At 43.6% G+C, this 22722-nt stretch overlaps 2 long non-coding RNA genes across 3 annotated transcripts; one reads left to right on the top strand and one right to left on the bottom strand.

Annotated features, from left to right (window-relative positions):
* Nucleotides 1–9120: 9120 nt before the first annotated feature.
* Nucleotides 9121–11138, bottom strand: LOC306894094. The gene is made up of 3 exons (XR_013786657.1): nt 10918–11138; nt 10688–10812; nt 9121–10433 (listed from the first exon to the last, which is right to left on the bottom strand). It is a non-coding gene; the product is annotated as an uncharacterized lncRNA (long non-coding RNA).
* Nucleotides 11139–11472: 334 nt separating this feature from the next.
* LOC306894603 lies at nt 11473–17818 on the top strand. 2 transcript variants are annotated; one of them, XR_013786708.1, is made up of 5 exons: nt 11473–11611; nt 13285–13492; nt 14488–14754; nt 15594–16434; nt 16852–17818. It is a non-coding gene; the product is annotated as an uncharacterized lncRNA (long non-coding RNA). The 2 variants fall into 2 exon arrangements; XR_013786709.1 differs by having other exon boundaries at nt 14488–15426; nt 15510–16518; nt 16600–17818.
* The last annotated feature ends 4904 nt before the right edge of the window (nt 17819–22722 follow it).

Below are 22722 nucleotides of genomic sequence, written 5' to 3'. Positions count from 1 at the left end.
ACACATGAGAATTCACACCGGAGAGAAACCTCACGCATGTCTACAGTGTGGAAAGACTTTTACAGATACGAGTAGCCTTAAGACACACATGAGAATTCACACCGGAGAGAAACCTAATGTATGTCTACAGTGTGGAAAGACTTTTACACAAACAGGTCACCTAAAGATTCACATGAGAATTCACAATGGAGAGAAACCTCATGTATGTCTACAGTGTGGAAAGACTTTTACAGTCTTGGGTAGCCTTAAGACACACATGAGAATTCACAATGGAGAGAAACCTCATGTATGTCTAATATGTGGAAAGACTTTTACACAAACAGGAAACCTTGGGACACACATGAGAATTCACACTGGAGAGAAACCTCATGTATGTCTACAGTGTGGAAAGACTTTTACAGATACGAGTAGCCTTAAGACACACATGAGAATTCACACTGGAGAGAAACCTCACGCATGTCTACAGTGTGGAAAGACTTTTACACAAACAGGTCACCTAAAGATTCACATGAGAATTCACAATGGAGAGAAACCTCACGCATGTCTACAGTGTGGAAAGACTTTTACAGTCTTGGGTAGCCTTAAGACACACATGAGAATTCACACTGGAGAGAAACCTCATGTATGTCTACACTGTGGAAAGACTTTTACACAAACAGGTAACCTTGAGACACACATGAGAATTCACACCGGAGAGAAACCTCACGCATGTCTACAGTGTGGAAAGACTTTTACAGATACGAGTAGCCTTAAGACACACATGAGAATTCACACTGGAGAGAAACCTCATTTCACGAGTTCACCTGCGCAGATAACAGCGATGTTGATAGGGATAATAAAGCAAGAGCTTGGTTATGAAGGTTATGCGTATTTGGCGTGCTGTCCGGGAAGCGGGCTCCGAGCTCGCCAGATCTATCCGAACCCGAAACACTACACCTTGGTCAGGGTGAGTGCGCCGAGCTCGGAACCGGTTTGAGCCCAGAGCACACCCCCCGGGGCTCTTGCAAAAGAAAAGTGAGTTTGGGAGAGGAGCCGGGGTGGAGGAGGGATGCTTAATCTTAGGAGATCGAGCAGGTAAGATGGATTCTCTATTTATGAGCGAGCTCGCTATGGCTAATTGTGTATGTGCAGTGATTGCTGATTGTGGACCAGCCGGCTGATTATATGCTACGGCTCCTCCCGAACTTTGTTAATTAAACATCATTTCACGAGTTCACCTGCGCAGATAACAGCGATGTTGATAGGGATAATAAAGCAAGAGCTTGGTTATGAAGGTTATGCGTATTTGGCGTGCTGTCCGGGAAGCGGGCTCCGAGCTCGCCAGATCTATCCGAACCCGAAACACTACACCTTGGTCAGGGTGAGTGCGCCGAGCTCGGAACCGGTTTGAGCCCAGAGCACACCCCCCATAAAGCAAGAAGTTGGACAGCCGCCGGAGTACGCATACCCCCCCAAAACGCGGTGCTGGACAGTATGGAGGCGTGGACTGCGTTCGGGTAAGGACAAGAGGATGGTGACTCCTTAGAAGGTGTGGTTTGAGATGAGGCAAGACTGGGGCAGGGGTTCCTCCAAGGATGTTTGAGACTGATATGGAGAGAGGATGCCTGCTGTCTTCGTGGGTGTCCCTGGATGAGGACTGATGCTGGGAGGGGGCTACTGAAGGAGGGATCCAGCTGAAGTAGAGCACCTGATGGAGGTTCCTGCTGGGGAGAGAGCTGCTGTTGTTCTTGATCCTTAGAAAGTTGTAGATGGCAGAACACGAGATGGAAGCACTGGCCTCTGCGGAGGCGATCGCTGCGGCGACGCAGGCTTCGACGTCTTAGATGGAAGCGCTGGCCTCTGCGGAGGCGATCGCTGCGGCGACGCTGGCTTCGACATCTTAGACGGAAGCACTGGCCTCTGTGGAGGAGATCGCTGCGGCGACGCTGGCTTCGACGTCTTGGATGGAAGCACTGGCCTCTGCGGAGGCGATCGCTGCGGCGACGCAGGCTTCGACGTCTTAGATGGAAGCACTGGCCTCTGCGGAGGCGATCGCTGCGGCGACGCTGGCTTCGACATCTTAGACGGAAGCACTGGCCTCTGTGGAGGAGATCGCTGTGGCGACGCTGGCTTCGATGACTTGGATGGAAGCACTGGCCTCTGCGGAGGCGATCGCTGCGGCGACGCTGGCTTCGATGACTTGGATGGAAGCACTGGCCTCTGCGGAGGCGATCGCTGCGGCGACGCTGGCTTCGATGACTTTGGATGGAAGCACTGGCCTCTGCGGAGGCGATCGCTGCGGCGACGCTGGCTTCGATGACTTGGATGGAAGCACTGGCCTCTGCGGAGGCGATCGCTGCGGCGACGCTGGCTTCGATGACTTTGGATGGAAGCACTGGCCTCTGCGGAGGCGATCGCTGCGGCGACGCTGGCTTCGATGACTTGGATGGAAGCACTGGCCTCTGCGGAGGCGATCGCTGCGGCGACGCTGGCTTCGATGATTTGGATGGAAGCACTGGCCTCTTGCGGAGGCGATCGCTGCGGCGACGCTGGCTTCGATGACTTGGATGGAAGCACTGGCCTCTGCGGAGGCGATCGCTGCGGCGACGCTGGCTTCGATGACTTGGATGGAAGCACTGGCCTCTGCGGAGGCGATCGCTGCGGCGACGCTGGCTTCGATGACTTGGATGGAAGCACTGGCCTCTGCGGAGGCGATCGCTGCGGCGACGCAGGCTTCGACGTCTTAGATGGAAGCACTGGCCTCTGCGGAGGCGATCGCTGCGGCGACGCTGGCTTCGACATCTTAGACGGAAGCACTGGCCTCTGCGGAGGAGATCGCTGCGGCGACGCTGGCTTCGATGACTTGGATGGAAGCACTGGCCTCTGCGGAGGCGATCGCTGCGGCGACGCTGGCTTCGATGACTTGGATGGAAGCACTGGCCTCTGCGGAGGCGATCGCTGCGGCGACGCAGGCTTCGACGTCTTAGATGGAAGCACTGGCCTCTGCGGAGGCGATCGCTGCGGCGACGCTGGCTTCGACATCTTAGACGGAAGCACTGGCCTCTGCGGAGGAGATCGCTGCGGCGACGCTGGCTTCGATGACTTGGATGGAAGCACTGGCCTCTGCGGAGGCGATCGCTGCGGCGACGCTGGCTTCGACGTCTTGGATGGAGGCTTCTGCTGAAGAGTCTGCTGTGGCACAGCCTGTGACTTGGGCGATGGCCCCTGCAGGCTGGGTCTGAATCCCTGGTGATTGCTGAGGCGGTTGCAGTGACAGTGAGATCTCCCGCTAGGGAGATGAAGGCTGAATAGTGGAGGTTCGAGCCCATGTGGGTGAAGGATGGATTCTTAGATGATTCGGGAAATGAGGGTTCGATGGGCTTCCCTGATGATTGAGAGATCTGACCTGATGTAGCTCTTAAAAGCTTCCGACGTCCAGCGCCCTAGTGCTTGGATTTGAGACTGCGATAGGCCTTTTTGGGCGGCTGTAGTTGCTGCGCCTATGCGGAAGGAGTGGCCGGAAAAGTGGTCTGCGGGAATGCCAGACAAGAGCAATACGGCTTTGAGGTGTTTTTGGAACCAGAAGCGTGTGGCTGGGCGGTTAGATTCATCCACGAAGAGAGGGTCTGATGTGGTTTTGGTCTGAGATTTCCTGAAGTGAAGGTAGGCTAGAAGGGTCTGATAAGGCTGAATCGGTGACTGGAGGTTGAAGATGTAGATGAAATGTCCCCTTCTGGTTTGGTCCGTCTTGCTTTGTTTAATTAAGAATGAGATCGTCTCTGAATCGAGTACTGATAGGTCGGATAACGTTGGATGTATTACGGGGTTGAAGATGGACGTGGTGGAAATTTCAGAACATCTTAGAAAGCCGAAAAAGGCTAGGATAAACATGGAGTCGAGCGTGCGATCTACGTGCTTGGAGTGATATCCTTTACGGAGGGTGGAAATGCATCTGGTCAGTATATCCAGGGTTATAGGTTGCCTGGCGTCTGGGCGAGCAGGCTGGGTTCTTTGAATGCCCTTGATGAGCATAGATGTGTGGGAGCTGGCTATTGCTGCGGATGGAGAGTTGAATATGAGCTTGTGGAAGAACTGGACCCCACTCATGTAACCTTTAATTGAGCTTGCTTGGAGGTTTTTTGACAAGTTTAGGAAGGAGATGAAGGAGGTGATGGAGATTACGGAAAATGAGGGAAAGGGAATGTTGAACGCGTGGTGAAACGCCTTGAAGCTTTTCCATGCGGTGAGATAAGATTGGAGGGTCCTAAGGGAGACGGCTTGGATGATGGAGTTTCGAGATGCATCGAGGAGGGTTTTTAGTGGGTGGTTTACGGGAATATCAGCTCCGAATAGGGAGGTATCGGTGTTGGCAAGGGGTCTGCTTCGGGCGCCAGCTGCCTGAATTTCTGGAAAGCGAAACGAGAAAGGGCATCAGCAATCTGATTTTTTGCTCCGGGAATGTGTTTGGCAGTTAGAATGAACTGGTCACAGGCTGAGATCCAGATGAGGCGTCTGAGGAACGGCATTAAAGCGGGGGAGTGAGAGCGGCCTTTGTTAATGCAATGAACCGTGGCCTCGTTATCGCAATGTACGGTAATACTGGAAGCCGACCACTCTTTCCCCCATAGGGATGCTGCGACGACCAGTGGATACAGCTCGAAAAGTGCAGAGGATGCTAAGGCCTGCGGAATCTCTAATAGCTGGGGGGGCCAAGAGGATGCAAACCAACGACCTTGGTAAAAGCCTCCGAAACCTACAGAAGGGGCGGCGTCAGTGAAAAGGTGAATATCGACGGGGGAGGAGGACATGTCACTGTAGAAAAATGACAAGCCGTTCCATTGCTTGAGAAATTGTATCCATAAGCTCAGCTCGTCAAGGCAGGGGCTGGATATGGATAACATGTCCTCTAAAGCGTGCGCGGAGGACGCGAGAGAGAGGAGGTGTGAGACGAACGGGCGACCTTGCGGGATTATTCTCATCGCGAAATTCAGATGGCCGAGAACGGACAGGAGCTCGCGTTTGGAGCAGCGGGGATTAGCTAACAGCGAGGAAGCGATGACGATTGTTCTGTCGATTTTCTCTTTTGGCAGTGAAGCCTGGAATTGAAGAGAGTCTAATTTTATTCCGAGAAATTCGATGGAAGTGCTCGGTCCTGAAGTTTTGTCTGGGGCAAGGGGGACGCCGAGTTTTTCAAAAACCTGTTGGACTTTTGCTAGATGCGCAGCTGGAAACGAGTCGGGAGACGAGATGATTAAAAAATCGTCTAGTAGGTGGATTAGGTAGGGAATTGCATAATTGTTAGAGAGAATCCAGCAAATTGCCTCTGACAACATGTCGAAGATTTTGGGGCTGCTTCTGCAGCCGAAAGTGAGGCGGACAGAAAAGTAAAATTTATTGCGCCATTGAATGCCGAAAAGGTGCCAGAAGTCTGGGTGGATGGGCATGACTTTAAATGCGGATGTAATGTCGACTTTGGCTAGCCAAGCTCCACGACCTGCATGTTTTATTAAAGTAATGGCTTGATCGATGTTGTGATAGTGCAGCGAAAATTCCTCAATTGGAATGAGGCTGTTGATGCTTGGAAAGGCCGAGCCGTGCGGTGACGAGAGATCGAAAATGAGGCGCTTTTTGCCAGAGAATTTACGCGTTGCTACGCCGATGGGGCTGATGCGAAATACGGAAAACGGGGGAGCTTCGAAAGGGCCGATAATGAATTTTGCGTCAATCTCCTTTTTAATAAGGAGATCGACTGACTCTGGTTCGGAAAGCGCGGACTGAAGGTTGGGGCAAATTAAGCTGCGTGATGGAAGACTGATAACGCCGGGGTCGAAGCCGTTCGAGAGACCGGTCAGAAGGTAGTCCGTGAACTGAATGTCGGGGTGCGAAGACAACTCGAAAGACAAACAAGAAACGTTCACGGGAGTCGAGAGGTAATTTTTTAGATTTTTATTCTGCATTTGGGACATCGGGCATACGATGCGAGCGTGTGCACCGCTGCAGAAAAGGCACACGTGCAGGTAGCGACAACGCTGCCTGGAACATCTGCCAGAATTGAAACTCCTGCATGCTTCCAGACTGCTGGGTTGCCCGTGAGCTTGGTTTGCTGGGCGGTTTGGCAGGCGCGGAACAGAGGAAGTGGATTTGGGAGGCGTAACTGGGCGTGAGGGAAGAGAGGGGGTGACTAGGGGACAGTCGATAGTAGAATGCGCTACTGAGCGACATACCGCGCAGGAAATATTCCGAACGCCTAAGAAAACCCTGTTATGCAACTCAGTGTCCAGTGCGCCCCAGTAGGGGCACTGGTTCCACTGAGCCACACGAATGGCACATTTGGCGGAAAAAAGTTTGTGGTAAGTGTAAAAATGCGCGCCCCCGTAGGAGAGAGCGAGCTCTGCCACGATGGCGAGGTAATCGCCCAGCTCGCGTCTCCTATGAGGGAACGCAGTGCAGATCACGTCAGTGTAACGGGAAAAAGCAACGGTAAATTCGGGGAAAGACAGTGTGCGGGTGTGGTTGGGTGACTGATTTTTAAATGTGAGTGATAGATCACCGTAAGTGATCTGCCGCTCGGTTGACGGGGGTGATAATGGTGAGAGGAGAAAATAAAGGTCTGTGTCCGCACCTGTCAAGATCTGTGCTCTTATGTTCCCCGAAACAGGAGGCGGTTCCAGGGCTGGTGCGTTGATTGGCGCTGGCATAGCTGTCGCCGAGGCCAATGAGAAGCTCGATCGAGCCTGTGGAAGAGAGAGAAGGGGGGGAATGGCGGCCGCCTGAGCGGCTAGCGGAGTCATGCTCGCGCTAGCAGCGGCTACCAGGGTGGCTGGGAAATGGCTAGGAACCGGCGCCTGCATCGCTAGCTGAGGCAGCCTCGCGCTAGCGGCGGCTACCGAGGGGGTTGGGAAATGGCTAGGACCCGGCGCCTGCATCGCTAGCTGAGGCAGCCTCGCGCTAGAGGTCGACGCAGGCGCCGTGGGCCAAGAGCCAGGGGCAGGAAATGGGTGGTAAAGCACCGGAGCTCCAGGTGCTGGTGAGCCAATGCTTTGAGGGCGGCCCGCTACTGCTGGCGGGGTGTTTGCAGGTGGCCGAAGCTGGCCAACGGCGAGAGGGACCGGTGGGTCCGTGGCGATACCTGCGCTCGCGGAAGCCCTGCTGTTCCGGCTTCCCCGCGGGCGGCCGCGACTAGCTGCGGAGGTGGATTGCCCGGGTCGGGAATACGGAGAACCGCGAGCCGTGCCCGGCTTGGTGGCGGAACCCCCGGTAGCGCCCTTCGGTGAGGCGGTGTCCGCCAGGGAAGAGGCGTAGAGGCCGTAAAGCTCCGCCTTGGTCATCCGCCTGTGGAAGTGGACGTCCGCGTTGGACAGAGCTAGTCGTAAGCCCTGGACGGTCCATTTCTGTATGGCGGGGATCGCGTTGTGAGCGGAAGTGTAGGAAGAAGCCGGGGAAGCAGGTGGACGTCTCTTAGAGCCAGGAGACGATGTGCCACCTCTGGGCTTAGCCTTCCGAGGTGTAGAACGGCGGAGCGGGCGGCCTCGTGATGAATCCGGAGAATCGCTCGCTATATCCGATCCTGAGCTGGATTGATGAGCGCTCGGCAGCGCTAACAGGTTGTCGTCGATGACGTGGGTCTCAGACATCGCGTTGATGCTTAATCTTAGGAGATCGAGCAGGTAAGATGGATTCTCTATTTATGAGCGAGCTCGCTATGGCTAATTGTGTATGTGCAGTGATTGCTGATTGTGGACCAGCCGGCTGATTATATGCTACGGCTCCTCCCGAACTTTGTTAATTAAACATCATGTATGTCTACACTGTGGAAAGACTTTTACACAAACAGGTCACCTAAAGATTCACATGAGAATTCACAATGGAGAGAAACCTCATGTATGTCTACAGTGTGGAAAGACTTTTACAAAGACAGGTCACCTAAAGATTCACATGAGAATTCACACTGGAGAGAAACCTCACACATGTCTACAGTGTGGAAAGACATTTACACAAACAGGTCACCTAAAGATTCACATGAGAATTCACAATGGAGAGAAACCTCATGCATGTCTACAGTGCGGAAAGACATTTGCAGTCTTGGGTAGCCTTAAGACACACATGAGAATTCACAATGGAGAGAAACCTCATGTATGTCTACAGTGTGGAAAGAGTTTTTTACATACGAGTCACCTAAAGATTCACATGAGAGTTCACTGGAGAGAAACCTTTTGCGGGTCATCAGTGTCTTTTGCGTGACTTCAGTGTGGAAAGATTTATGAGTAACCTCAAGAAGCATACGAGAACTCAGAGCGGAGAGAAACATTTCATAGTTGAAAAAACACAAGATAAATTGAAGATATTTTGAAATGTTGGTGACCAATAACAGTTGTTCCCTTTTAACTTCTATTGTATGGACATAAATCTAATGCAAGTGAATGGGGACCAAATATTTTTCCAAAATGCGTTCTGCAGAAGAAAGTCATAGAGGTTTGAAGTGACAATTGGTTGAGTAAATTATGAAAATGTTTTGAAGGCAAAATATTCCTTATTCTTTTACATTTATGGCAATTGTAGTGTAGTTCAATAACATTCTGCACACCTAAGTTGTTCCAGATCTTCTGACCTAATAACAGTTCCATATCACTTTGCCAAGATTAAATAAGGATCATAGTGTAGTTTACACGCCTTCACGTCACACAGCACCCTGCTCTTGATCTGTCAAACTTTACTGTTAATGCAAATGAGTGCATTTCAAAAACGATATACATATATTAAAATGGAATAAAACTATGAATTCACTAGAGGTGCGTAATGGTTTGTTTTCCCAAATATATATAAAACATATTGTGATGGATTTCTTTCAAAAGTTTGTGTGGGTTTTTACTACTGTACCAACAATACGAGGTATAAATGTTATCACTGGCTTTTCTGTCACATTACTGCAAACACGCAGGTGTGCGGCCGCTCACTCGTAAACCACGTGGCTCAAGCTTCAGATTCAGTTTGCAGAGTCCTGTGAAATATTTGGCATGCTAAATATATGCACCTGCTGTGTGAAATGACTTTTGACTGAATGACGTCGGCGATAACCTACAGTCAATGAGAAAGCAAGATATGTAGCGGCCCCTTGGTTATATTCATCAAGACGCAGAGTTTCAAACGGGTGTCAATTTATTTACTCCTCTCAACGAGCACCATGAACACTGTGAAAACTATAGAAGAAATACAAAATGCTTCTATGTAGCTTCACATATGAATCATGTTTACACACAATACAAATAATTGTAACAAATTACCAACATGAAATGAAATAAAATGTTTTATATTGATAGCATGTGCAATAAACTCACAAACAAATTAAGTACTGACATTCTCTTTAACTTAAAATCCGTTCTGACAATAATATAAAATCTACACATTTTCCTTCATACCTCATTCCGCTTCTCCAATGACCCCGTCAAACTACAGTCTTTTCAACATATACAAACAAAATATTATGTATCTTATAAACTGTGTAGGAAAATATTAATTTGATTTATAAGACATTTACAAGATACAAGGCAAAATTATGTTCGAGGAGGAGACTGTAACACATACTGATCTCTAGAATCCATCGATATATGAAACACTCCACACAGACAGCCCGGTACAGTTACAACACAACTTTATTTCTCCTACAAGCTACACACGGCTCCTGACTTGGCACGGCCTCTAGTGCTACAGCTTTACTATCAAGAAGACTTGGAAACATTTTTGTCATACTGTGTTGATGAACAAGGTCAATGCAATGTTCTACAATGAGGAATGTAGTGTGTGTGTGCGAGTAAGAGATCGTGTGAGTGAGGAATGGAATAAATACATAACTTATGTTGTGTTTCTTAAATGCAGACATGTGTTAAACAATCTAGAACAGTTAAGTAGACCCCTCTTTAGAAAACGAATTGAGATAATCTGTAAACACATCTGTATTTTCCCATTTCTGTCTAGAGAATTGATACAATTCAGTTTAATTTGACCATTTATTTAATTCAACAAAGTTAATTTGTGCCATATATTAACCGAATTTGAACCGAAATGGATTCAGTTACTTTTTATAACAAACTTCAAACAAACAGGCATTATAATGCAGCAACAATTTAACAAACCAAGAAATATCTCAGCAGCGTACATCAAAAAGAAACATATATGTGGCCCGGTACGTGAGGTAGTGACAACACCGGACACAGAATGAAAAATATATAAAGGGGTACTTTATTCCAGACTGCACTTGGAACAGCGCAGCGTTAATTAAGCAAAATTTCGGGAACTTCAAAGTAGAAAGGGTTATGTAAAGTGAGTAAAATCAATAAAGTTTGCTTCTCACATCAAAATGAGTCTCTCTATCCCTCTTGTTCTCAGTTACAAAATTTAAATGACTCTATCACAAAAACTAGGCTAGCTAACATAGACAACAGCAGCAGCCTCTCATTCTAGAAAACAAATGCACAAATAATTATAACATTTGTTAGCACAGAATACCAGGAAAAGGTTACTTTATGTTACATGCAAAGTACATGGCAATGAAATTAGAAATTACATTGAGTATTTGGAATACCTTTCAAAAATGATTAAACAATTTAACCTAGTCTTACATCAGCAAATAAACACTTGTACAACTTCAAACATTAAATCAAATAAACACTTGTACAACTTCAAACATTAAATGAATGATATTCAAACTTACTTTTCATCACCACTCTATAACCTGTAAACGCTTTCACAGTGAAAGACACACTCGATTTTCCCTCTGATGTTTCACACTAGCCCCAGACACACACTGAGGGCCTACACAGAGCACTCTTCTCCCCTCTTAATTAGGCAAAATAACCACAAATCAAAAACACTGGATCACATCAAATTATACACAAAATAATCTTAACACTACACTGGTATTGGTGATAGTTCATCACTTACGCTTCGATAAGAGTTGTGTTGTTGTGATTTCCCCACACAGAAATGACCATCAATCACCATTAATCAACACAATACACAGCCATCCGGCCAGCAAACACTGAAGTGCATATTTCTCACTATTGTGGTTATATAATCGACTTTTGTGGCCTTGATTCGACACAGCGTCCACATGAGCATCATCCGGAAAACCGTTGGAGAATCGCGCTCCTCTCAGACCACTCTCGCGACACTCCCATACAGTGACGTTTCTTAAAGGGCCAGCGTAACATTCCATCCATGAATGAGAAAAGCACTAAAACATTTTATATGTGCAGTTCACTTAACCAAGGGCTTTGATAACCAGTCCAGTGATTGACTTTAGTAACTTTTGACCTGGTTACATATATAATGAATACACTTATTAATAAATGTAATACAAAATGTATAAAAACACGTTGAGCGTATCGGGTAACGAGTGTAAAACAACAGCAGTCACGGTATAAATAATACCCGAAACTGCCGTAAAGTCTTTCGATGTATTTCAGACAGGAAGTGACGTCAGTTTCGCGCATGCGTGTTTCCGGACGGATCGGGTAGCAACAGGCTAGCAGCAGCAGCACAAAGAGACTGAACGTCGATGACCGACACGATTGTGAAGCAGTGACGGGAAAATACTGAAGCAGCTGCGGGCCTGTCCGTCACTACTCAGGCTAATGTACATAGCGGACATCCTCATGAATCCTCAGTTTTACAGATGTTTGATGTTTGTCGTCTTTCGTTGGGACAGTGAGGGGCAGATCGGGTCACTATGAGTCTGAGGGGTCTTGTCTCCCCGTCACTATAGTGCTGTCTGCGCGCCTGTATGCGCTGTTTGCTGTGACCGGTTTCAATGAGTCTGTTGACGAACAATGTGACATTTCAGACGTTTAAAACTCAACTAATCGCGGAGAAGTTCAGGGAACGAATTTATTATAAGACGCCGCTGTATCGTTTCAAATCCGTTCAGAGAGAATGAACGACCGGCGGATTCTCTCGTTAAGTTTCATTTCAAGGATTCTTGACGGTCTTGTGAACATGCGGAAAAGTGTCATTATTACAAACTACAATCAACATTATAACGTAACGAGCCTTAATAATACAGATTAAATATAAAGCCTAGTTTCCTTCAGTATAATATATAATGTGGTCTTGACATGATGCACCTTTTCTGTTGGATCAGATGAATTCAGAGGGATTTGGTCTGATGTATTCAGAGTTGAGTCTTAGCACAAGAGATGAACACAAAACACAGGAGCACAGTGAGGAAGATATAAAACATGTTTAGTTCATATATACTGAGACTTAAAATCCTGATTTGTATGTTTGTCCTGAAAGGTTTGTTTCATTAGTGACATTAGCCTAACAGTGAAAACACATCCATTGGTGTTAATAGAGCTGCCGGTCTTCTGCTGATGATCATGAATGTTTTCTTTTTGTTTCAGTATAACAGACACATCAGTGTTAACAGCTGTCATTATTCTACACCCATAGTTCCCATTTTCACCTCCTTCATTATGCTGATATCTTAAACTCTCATGGAAATGTCCTCACAAAACAGATGTTTGTGTTTTAAATAGGCAGAATTTGATATCGATTTTAAAAGCTCAAAACTTCTGTGATTTAAAACAAAAGACAGTTTTATAACCTGAGGGTCTTGTTGTAACCGGTCAAATCAAAGTCCTTCATAAGTTATTGAATGATTTAACTCTCATTCTTTTCAATTTAATCAGTTTTTTATTCTGAATTTCGATTTGCAGCCAATTTCTGTCGTTTGTGCAAAAATATTGATAGACTACAGCGCAATATTTTTTCATGATAGTGTATCGATAATCCAACCGCTACAATCTGTGATATTTTTAATTGTGTTTCATCGTCATATATGCTACAGTACATATGGCCAATGTCTCAAGAGGGAGACTTTTTATTTGTATTACATTTTATTAGTAAAAATCTATTACAAAATGTATAGTATAAAAATCTATTGCATTGTGACTTATGGTGATATGTATCGTATCACAAGGCCTTTGTCAATACACAGCCCTAATATAATGAGAGTTAAAGTTAGAAACACTGTAAATAATAAGCAGTTGAATATTTATCCATCATAAATAAGACCAAAGAAATTGAACATTGTTAGATGTATTTATGACAACTGCTCTCACTTTGCTTGGTTTTCTGTAGTTGATTTGTGATGTGGCCGAGGTGTTTTTGTCATTTATGTTACACATGGAGATAAATGTTGGTATTTGATATAGTGGACAGCATCTTGGTCAACAATTGTTGTTTTTAGTGATGTTATATAAGTGAAGCTGAGTTTAGTTATTGACAATGTCTCTCTAACATCTCCAGTTCACACCAACAGTGATTGACACCTTCAGTAAAGCTCCTCCTACATCAAACCACCAATAAATACCAGAAAGCAACAAGCAGAAGAATCACTTCAGGTGTAAGAACTGAAATCTTCACACAGTTGTTGGAGTTTTGGAAGAGAAGCTTGAGAACTCGAGAGATCCAGAACTACACACAACAGAAACTCAGAGGACTAAAGAACACAGAGGTTGGTTTCTGTTTTTAAATCTTTATTTCTGACAGTGGAGGAATTATTAAGCTTTAATTAATTTGATAAACCACAAATGCAGAAGATTAGAACTGAAAGTGAATCACTAAACTGCATAAAGTAATCATAACTTGATCTGGTTGTGATCTGGTAAAGGTTCAATAGAATCACATGTTTGGCTATAAGGTGACCATCGTTCTGCTTTGAGTTTGTAGAGCACAGCATTTTGACCCTTTGTTTCACATTTTCATCAGTCTGTTGGTTTTTTATCGTCTTATTGAAAAGAAAACATGCATTTGTTCTTTTACTCGACTACATGAGACACAGTCTGTTGGTTTTTAGTTGTCATTCTTTCTTTTACTCGACTATATTTTTGGGGGCATCGTTTCTGCTGTACTGAGCTTAAAGTGACAGCAGCTTTATAAATCACAGTCTGTTATTATTGTTAATAAAACAACAAAAGACAAAGAAAATCGTCACTCAATGCTCTTGACTGGTGTGACTCTAATAAGGATTGATCTATATTCAATTAATACAGTGAAGACTATGTAGTGTTATTTCACATCTGATGACTTTATTTTGTACCTGAAAATATTTCGCATTGATTCTTGATTCATACTTGATTCATTCAATCCGAACCAAAAGATATCATGTCAGGAATGATTTTAATTTATAAAATACATAATTCGGTAAAAAAAATTATTATAATAAACATACCTTTGCTCTCTGGATTGGACAATGAATACATTTTGTCGATCAAATACAAATTTCAATAATGTACAGTCTAAACTCATTTTATGTTGTAATTTAAACAGAGTAAAGTTAAAATATTCTCTTAGGATGTGTTCATCTTATATGACAAACACTTTTATCCAAAGCAATACTCAGTGCACTGAATGACTGTGTTCCCTGAAAATGAAACTAAGATCTTGTCTTGTGATGTTGTTTTGTACAATTGTAAAACTGTGTTTAACAGATAGTTTTGTTCCCTTCAGATATGATGGAAGTGAATAAGGACAGTCAAGATGAAGTAAAAGATGCTGATCAGAAACATCAACGTGCACAAACGTTCCAGAAAGGTTCACTTGAAGAAGCTGGAAAGACTTTTACACAAACAGGAAACCTTGAGACACACATGAAAATTCACACTGGAGAGAAACCTCACGCATGTCTACAGTGTGGAAAGAGTTTTACAGATACGAGTTACCTTAAGACACACATGAGAATTCACACCGGAGAGAAACCTCATGCATGTCTACAGTGTGGAAAGACTTTTACACAAACAGGAAGCCTTAAGACACACATGAGAATTCACACCGGGGAGAAACCTAATGTATGTCTACAGTGTGGAAAGACTTTTACACAAACAGGAAACCTTGAGAAACACATGAGAATTCACACCGGTGAGAAACCTCACGCATGTCTACAGTGTGGAAAGAGTTTTACAGATACGAGTTACCTTAAGACACACATGAGAATTCACACCGGAGAGAAACCTCATGCATGTCTACAGTGTGGAAAGACTTTTACACAAACAGGAAGCCTTAAGACACACATGAGAATTCACACCGGGGAGAAACCTAATGTATGTCTACAGTGTGGAAAGACTTTTACACAAACAGGAAACCTTGAGAAACACATGAGAATTCACACCGGAGAGAAACCTCACGCATGTCTGCAGTGTGGAAAGACTTTTACAGTTAAAAGTAACCTTAAGACACACATGAGAATTCACACTGGAGAGAAACCTCATGCATGTCTACAGTGTGGAAAGACTTTTACACAAACAGGAAGCCTTAAGACACACATGAGAATTCACACCGGGGAGAAACCTCATGTATGTCTACAGTGTGGAAAGACTTTTACAGAAACAGGTCACCTAAAGACACACATGAGAATTCACACTGGAGAGAAACCTCATGCATGTCTACAGTGTGGAAAGACTTTTACAGAAACAGGTCACCTAAAGACACACATGAGAATTCACACTGGAGAGAAACCTCATGTATGTCTACAGTGTGGAAAGACTTTTACACAAACAGGTCACCTAAAGATTCACATGAGAATTCATACTGGAGAGAAACCTCACGCATGTCTACAGTGTGGAAAGACTTTTACAGATACGAGTAGCCTTAAGACACACTTGAGAATTCACACTGGAGAGAAACCTCATGCATGTCTACAGTGTGGAAAGACTTTTACAGATACGAGTAGCCTTAAGACACACTTGAGAATTCACACTGGAGAGAAACCTCATGCATGTCTACAGTGTGGAAAGACTTTTACACAAACAGGAAGCCTTAAGACACACATGAGAATTCACACTGGAGAGAAACCTCATGCATGTCTACAGTGTGGAAAGACTTTTACAGATACAAGTAGCCTTAAGACACACATGAGAATTCACACTGGAGAGAAACCTCATGCATGTCTACAGTGTGGAAAGACTTTTACACAAACAGGAAGCCTTAAGACACACATGAGAATTCACACTGGAGAGAAACCTCATGTATGTCTACAGTGTGGAAAGAGTTTTACACAAACAGGTTACCTTGAGACACACATGAGAATTCACACTGGAGAGAAACCTCATGTATGTCTACAGTGTGGAAAGACTTTTACACAAACAGGTCACCTAAAGATTCACATGAGAATTCACACTGGAGAGAAACCTCATGCATGTCTACTGTGTGGAAAGAGTTTTACAGATACGAGTTACCTTAAGACACACATGAGAATTCACACCGGGGAGAAACCTCATGTATGTCTACAGTGTGGAAAGACTTTTACACAAACAGGTCACCTAAAGATTCACATGAGAATTCACACTGGAGAGAAACCTCATGCATGTCTACAGTGTGGAAAGAGTTTTACAGCTACGAGTAGCTTTAAGACACACATGAGAATTCACACTGGAGAGAAACCTCATGCATGTCTACAGTGTGGAAAGACTTTTACAGCTACGAGTAGCTTTAAGACACACATGAGAATTCACACCGGAGAGAAACCCCATGTATGTCTACTGTGTGGAAAGACTTTTACACGAACAGTTCACTTAAAGACACACATGAGAATTCACTGGAGAGAAACCTCATGTATGTCTACAGTGTGGAAAGACTTTTACACAAACAGGAAGCCTTAAGACACACATGAGAATTCACACTGGAGAGAAACCTCATGCATGTCTACAGTGTGGAAAGACTTTTACAGCTACGAGTAGCCTTAAGACACACATGAGAATTCACACCGGAGAGAAACCTCATGTATGTCTACTGTGTGGAAAGACTTTTACACGAACAGTTCACCTAAAGACACACATGAGAATTCACACCGGAGAGAAACCTCACGCATGTCTACAGTGTGGAAAGACTTTTACACAAACAGGAAACCTTGAGACACACATGAGAATTCACACTGGAGAGAAACCTCATGTATGTCTACAGTGTGGAAAGACTTTTACAAAAACACGAAACCTTAAGACACACATGAGAATTCACTGGAGAGAAACCTTTCGCTGGTCATCAGTGTAGTCATCAGTCTTTTGCGTGACTTCAGTGTGGAAAGATTTATGAGTAACCTCAAGAAGCATACGAGAACTCAGAGCGGAGAGAAACATTTCATAGTTGAAAAAACAAGATAACACTTACTGTTCTAGTTGTGTTGGTCTTTAATCTGTACTGAATCATCATACATGTTTTACAGGAGACTGTATGAAAGAAATGCATCAGTTCAAGCTTTAAAACTTTTTTTGTAATGTATTTAAGTTCTAGTTGTTTAAACCATAAACACTTAGATTAAATTTTCTCTTGGGAGGTGTTCATCTTATATGGCAAACACTTTTATCCAATGCAATACTCTGCACTGCACTGAATGACTGGGTTCCCTGAAAATGACATTATTTAAAATATAAAATATTATACAAAGTAACAAGGATATTGACGAAGCAACGATAAAAATAAACCTGTCTAATGTGTTATTTGTAATGTAGAATCTGAACTCACCCTCACACAAATCATGATCTGGATAATTCGGTTCTTTGAACGCACCTGTTTTGTACGATTAGAATATCTGGATTAAATTGTCTGGGATCATTGCACGCTCAAGTGCAGTTTGGAAAGGCAGCATACTGTATATCAATAGAAGAACTAGTGATCACACTGAAAAAATTACCGTTATTTTACAGGTAATATTCTGTATTTTTTCATTAAACAGTAAAATGTTGTTGTTTTGCAGATATTTGCTGTAATTTACAGTTTTACTATTAAAATGACAGTATTGTAATTTACAATTACATCAAAATTATGTTTTTAAAGGCATTTCATACTATTTTTACAGATTCCATTTTTTTTCTACAGAACATTACTCTAAATTTTTACAGATTTAAAAGATGTACTCTTACAGACAATTACCGTAAATGTTTTATTGATTATTTTCCTGTTCATGACATAAATGTATGTAAAATTACATAAATCAGTAAATTAATGTGTTTTAAATGTATCCCCCATCTGAATGTTCCCTCCAGGAATAACTTTCTCCAGCGTCCGATGTCTGTTTATATTCGACCAGTGATTAAGCACATTATAGCAAACTCCAAATGCTGCAAATTAACTATATTTATTATATTAACTATAAATTATCATAAAAAATTTAAATGTGGTTTATTTAGGGTTTTACCATGCCCTGGCAGGCCATGCCTACACCGTAAAAAAAAACGTAAAAAAACGGTAATTCTCTGGCAGCAAAGTTGCCAGACAGATTCCGTCAAATAACAATTTCAAAAAAACGTAAAAATACAGAGAATATTTTAGTCATAACTTCAAAAATGTTATCATGGTTTTCTCTATACACGTCATACCACTCTGCCTTTGCCCTCGAGCAGAGGCCAAGATGTTCTGTTTGAAATAACGGGCATTACTTCTCGTAAACCAGCTCGGGATTCTGGCTAGGGGGCAAAGGGAGGGGGTGTCACGTTTTAATATATAAACTCTGGGTGCAGGAGGAAAGAGCACCATGCATGTGATGCAGACAGAATGTCAATAAAATATAAAATACCTTGCAAGGTAACTCATCCTCTCTGTGTGTTGCATTTGTCTAAAGTGTTTAAAACTCACCTAGATTAAGGAATAAGAAAATTCCACAACAGTATATTACTGTTAATAATTTTTATCAAACTGTAGAAAAACAGATCAATTATGTGAAAATACATTAAAAACAACTACCTTTCAGGTTAATCTCTGTAAATGTATGGCTTTTATTTGTGACTTTATTAAGATTCTGTGTAATTCAGGGTTCGAATTACGGGGGAGCTAAGGGGAGCTCGGCTCCCCTGAAAAGGACCTGGGCTCCCCTGAAAGCCTACTTTGAGACATTTAGGGGGAGCTCTAAAATACTGTCCATTTTTTGTGTCGCATATAGATTTTATTTCCTGAAATAAATGATGATATTAAAAATGTGTCAATGTTGTGTGTTTATTCGCTCATTACCTTACTATTTCCGAACATCTGTCTCCACTAATAAATGTGTCTCCTGCTGTGACCATCCATGCGTGGCGGCGCTGCACTGAAATTACTACGTTTACGTCACCAATTGAACTTAGTATTTGAATGTTAGCTTAAATTCAAGCTCAAAACATAATTTCGTATTTTGGAACACTCTGTGGATACTAAGAATGTCAAAAAGAAAGCAGCCAAACCTCAGTCAATTTGGATTTTTTACTAAACAAACGAAGAGGAGTAATGACAGCGCACCAGCTACATCTAGCTTGCCGGTGTTACCGCCGCCGCTGCTAAAAGTTGCTGCTAGTGACTGCACCAGCACCGAGGATAGCGAGACTTTGGCGCCAGAAACCACCACTGCGACCTGCAGCAGACCAGGCGATCATGCAACAGCACCACCTTTCAACTGGACAACAAAGCAATGGAGTGAGTGGAGAATCAGGAATACATGGCTCTACTCCAAAAATCAGAAGTTAGGATGTACAGTATGCATGGAGGCAAAAAGCCTGTTGCTCGCCGAAAGAGCAACGGGAGTACATCTGTCAGAGGAATGGATGAATGGAGAGGTCAGCAGCGAGTCACAGAATAACCTGCGGAAAAAGATTTACAAGCATCGGGACAGTTTGGCACACAAAAGAGCGGTTGAGATTTCGGAGATGAAGGAAAGGGATGTGCTCCCAAACAAGGTGCTTGAAGTAAATGCTAATTTAATGCAAGAAACAGCTACGTCTTTCAGATCTGCTTATATGGTGGCCAAGGAAAAAATGGCCTACAGGAAGCTCCCTGCTGTTATGTCCCTTCAAAAACTTAATGGTGCAAACGTGGGAAATGTGCACAAATCAGACCATGCTTGTGCTGAAATAATCGGACATATCGCCAGTGAAATGAGAGCTAAATTTGTTTCAAAAGTAAAAGAACTGGGATCACGAATCAGTATCACGATAGATGAGAGCACAGTTCATGGCCTGGCTTATATGATCATTTATGTGCGGTGTGACATGACAGGAGCGGGGGAAGTGGATAATGTTTTTTTAGATATCGTTGAGCTTTCAGAAGGCACGGATGCCGAATCGATATACAAAAGTTTGAGGAAAAGCTTGAGACAAGCGGGACTGGATGATGAGTTTCTGGGAAAAAAATCTCATCGGCATTGCAACAGATGGAGCAGCGGTACTGACGGGCAGAGTCGGCGGACTCGTCACTAAACTCAAACAAGATTTCCCCAAAGTTCATTCAATACACTGTCTAGCTCACCGACTTGAGTTAGCTGTCAAAGACTCACTTAAGGAAGTAGCTGGATGTAACCAATTTGAGTTTTTTATCTCAAAACTTTACACCCTTTATAACCAGTCATCAAAAAACGCCCGTTTGCTCCAGGAGGCAGCTACAGGTTTAAACATGCAAATCCTAAAAATAGGTCAAATCTTTACAATTCGTTGGGTGGCTAGTAGTTTTCGCACTGTGAAGGCAGTATGGAACGATTATCCTGCACTTGCGCACCAATTCAGAACAGCCATGGAAGACACATCTCGCTGCGACACAGAGAGGCAGAAATTCAGGGGCCTGCACAAACTCCTTACAAGCACAGGTTTTTTGGCTGATTTGGCATGTATGAAGGATGTCCTGCGAGAATTACAAAATCTGTCGCTAAAACTGCAACGCAAACAAACATCTTTAGTTGATGCAAGTTGCCACATTCAGCAGACCATTGACGTCTTGACAGCCATGAAAGCAAGTGGAGGAAAATCCACACAAAAAGCCGAACAACGCATATCGACTGGCCTGTTCAAAGAAGTTGAGCTTTCAGAGAGCAGGCCGAAGATAAACCGTCTTCAGTTCAATCAGTCTATTATCAACAGCCTAAAGAAGAGATTGCCCGAACCGGACCTTGTCCAGATGCTGAAACCGCTGGATAAACGCTTTTGGCCACAGCAACATAGCGCCCGTATCCTATATGGGGAAACTGAAGTTCGAGCATTGGCAAAAACACTGGGAGAACCGGCCCGAGAGGCTGTCGAGGAGTTCCGGGACTTTAAATTGCAAAACAGAGCACCAGGGAAAACGCTTGTCAAACTTCAAACAGCAAGTCTGACCTACTTGCCGTCCTCAGCTGAGTGTGAGAGGGGATTTTCTGCCGTGAATTCTACTGACAGCAAGTATCGCAACAAGTTGCGTGAACAAAGCCTCTCCTCGCTTCTCTTCGTGGATCTGAATGGACCCCCTTTGGAGCAATTTGACCCTCTGCCTTTTGTATCATCTTGGATTAAAGCCGGTCACCGACCCTCAACATCCTGGGTTACAGGACGGAAAGCATAGACAGAAGACCCCAGGCCTCTGTGGTCACTTCTGATTTAAGGTAAGAATCGTGGAATTACTTACTTGATCTGTGCGTTTGTGAGGATTGGCCCTAATCCTATTTAATATCGATGTATTTTTTTATAATTGTTATGTGAGTTATTCTGTTTTTATCAAAATTTGCATGATGTGGGCCTAAGCGCGGTTGATTCAGAACCGTGGACAGAGCTGTTTGCCCTAACACTGACAACACTGACTGAAGCTTGCGTTTTGAAGTAAACGGTTAACTAAGTAAACAATAGGTTTACTGTAAACCTATTGTTTTAAATGCCCGAACATACACCAAAAGCGTTAAAGTCGGTCAGGGTCAGGGAGGATCGGAAAATAGGGCTCCCCCGAAAGCCACTTTGTAATTCGAACCCTGGTGTAATTATACAGTAATGTACTTTTAAAATATAGCTTATCTCTGTAAAATAACCGAGAACAATGGATAAAACCCCAATAAGTACATAAAGTCAAAGACAAAAATATGAAATAAATATATTTTAACAAAATGATTGGACAATGGAAAAATAATCATCAAATGTTGTTTCTCCCAGTAAAACAAAAACTATAAAAATGTAATGGGTCCCTCCAATGAAAGAGAACAGTAATTTTTGTGATTGCAAACAAACGTTTAATGTTAATTGGACAGTAGAAATATAAGCAGAGCATGAAAACATAGCTACATTATGATAATAAAGGCCTTCTTAAGCAAAGAGATGTGTTTGTAAGAAAAATATCCATATTAATAACTTTATATTCTAAATGATCAAGCTTCTGCCAGACGACCGTATGCATTCATATGGTGTCAGAAGAATCGTCCATCATAGATTACACAGATTTCAGATTAAAAACAGTCCTCCATTTCCACACCTGGGTTGCCATGGTCATCTGATGTAGATCCACAAGCACAGGTTTATCTATAATCTGAAATCCCAAAAGAGGGACATATTATAAAATATTATTTAAATTTAGGGTTAGGACTACACCTAACCATGAATGACTCTTGCATAGTTCACTTTTAAGGTGTAATGGATTAGTTAAAGCATTATTTTAAATTCACAAACTCATTATTGAGGAAACACTGATTCCCCTTTTCCACCAAGGCAGAGCTGGTGCTGGTTCTGAGCCAGAGCCTAGTTTCAAATCGGTTCTTTGTTTTTCCACACACAAAGCTCAGAACCAGAAAGAGTAGTAGCACCAGATCATTGCTGGTCTAGAAAAGAGCCAAGTAAGAACCGCTTGCGTCAGGGGCTGGGTTACCGTGACCAACAAGACGAATAGAAACTTGTGAGCGACATTTTTAAATGCAGCATGTCAAGTTAATAGCAGCTTGATTATAATATCCTTTTTATGTAAGTTACTGCAAGCTGCACGAACGCATTTGATTCGCAGTGT

The sequence above is a fragment of the Barbatula barbatula genome, assembly GCF_947034865.1.
Source record: "Barbatula barbatula genome assembly, chromosome: 5".
Classification (NCBI taxonomy): domain Eukaryota; kingdom Metazoa; phylum Chordata; class Actinopteri; order Cypriniformes; family Nemacheilidae; genus Barbatula; species Barbatula barbatula.
Note: the sequence above shows the minus strand (reverse complement) of the source record. Positions and strands in the feature narration are given on the sequence as shown.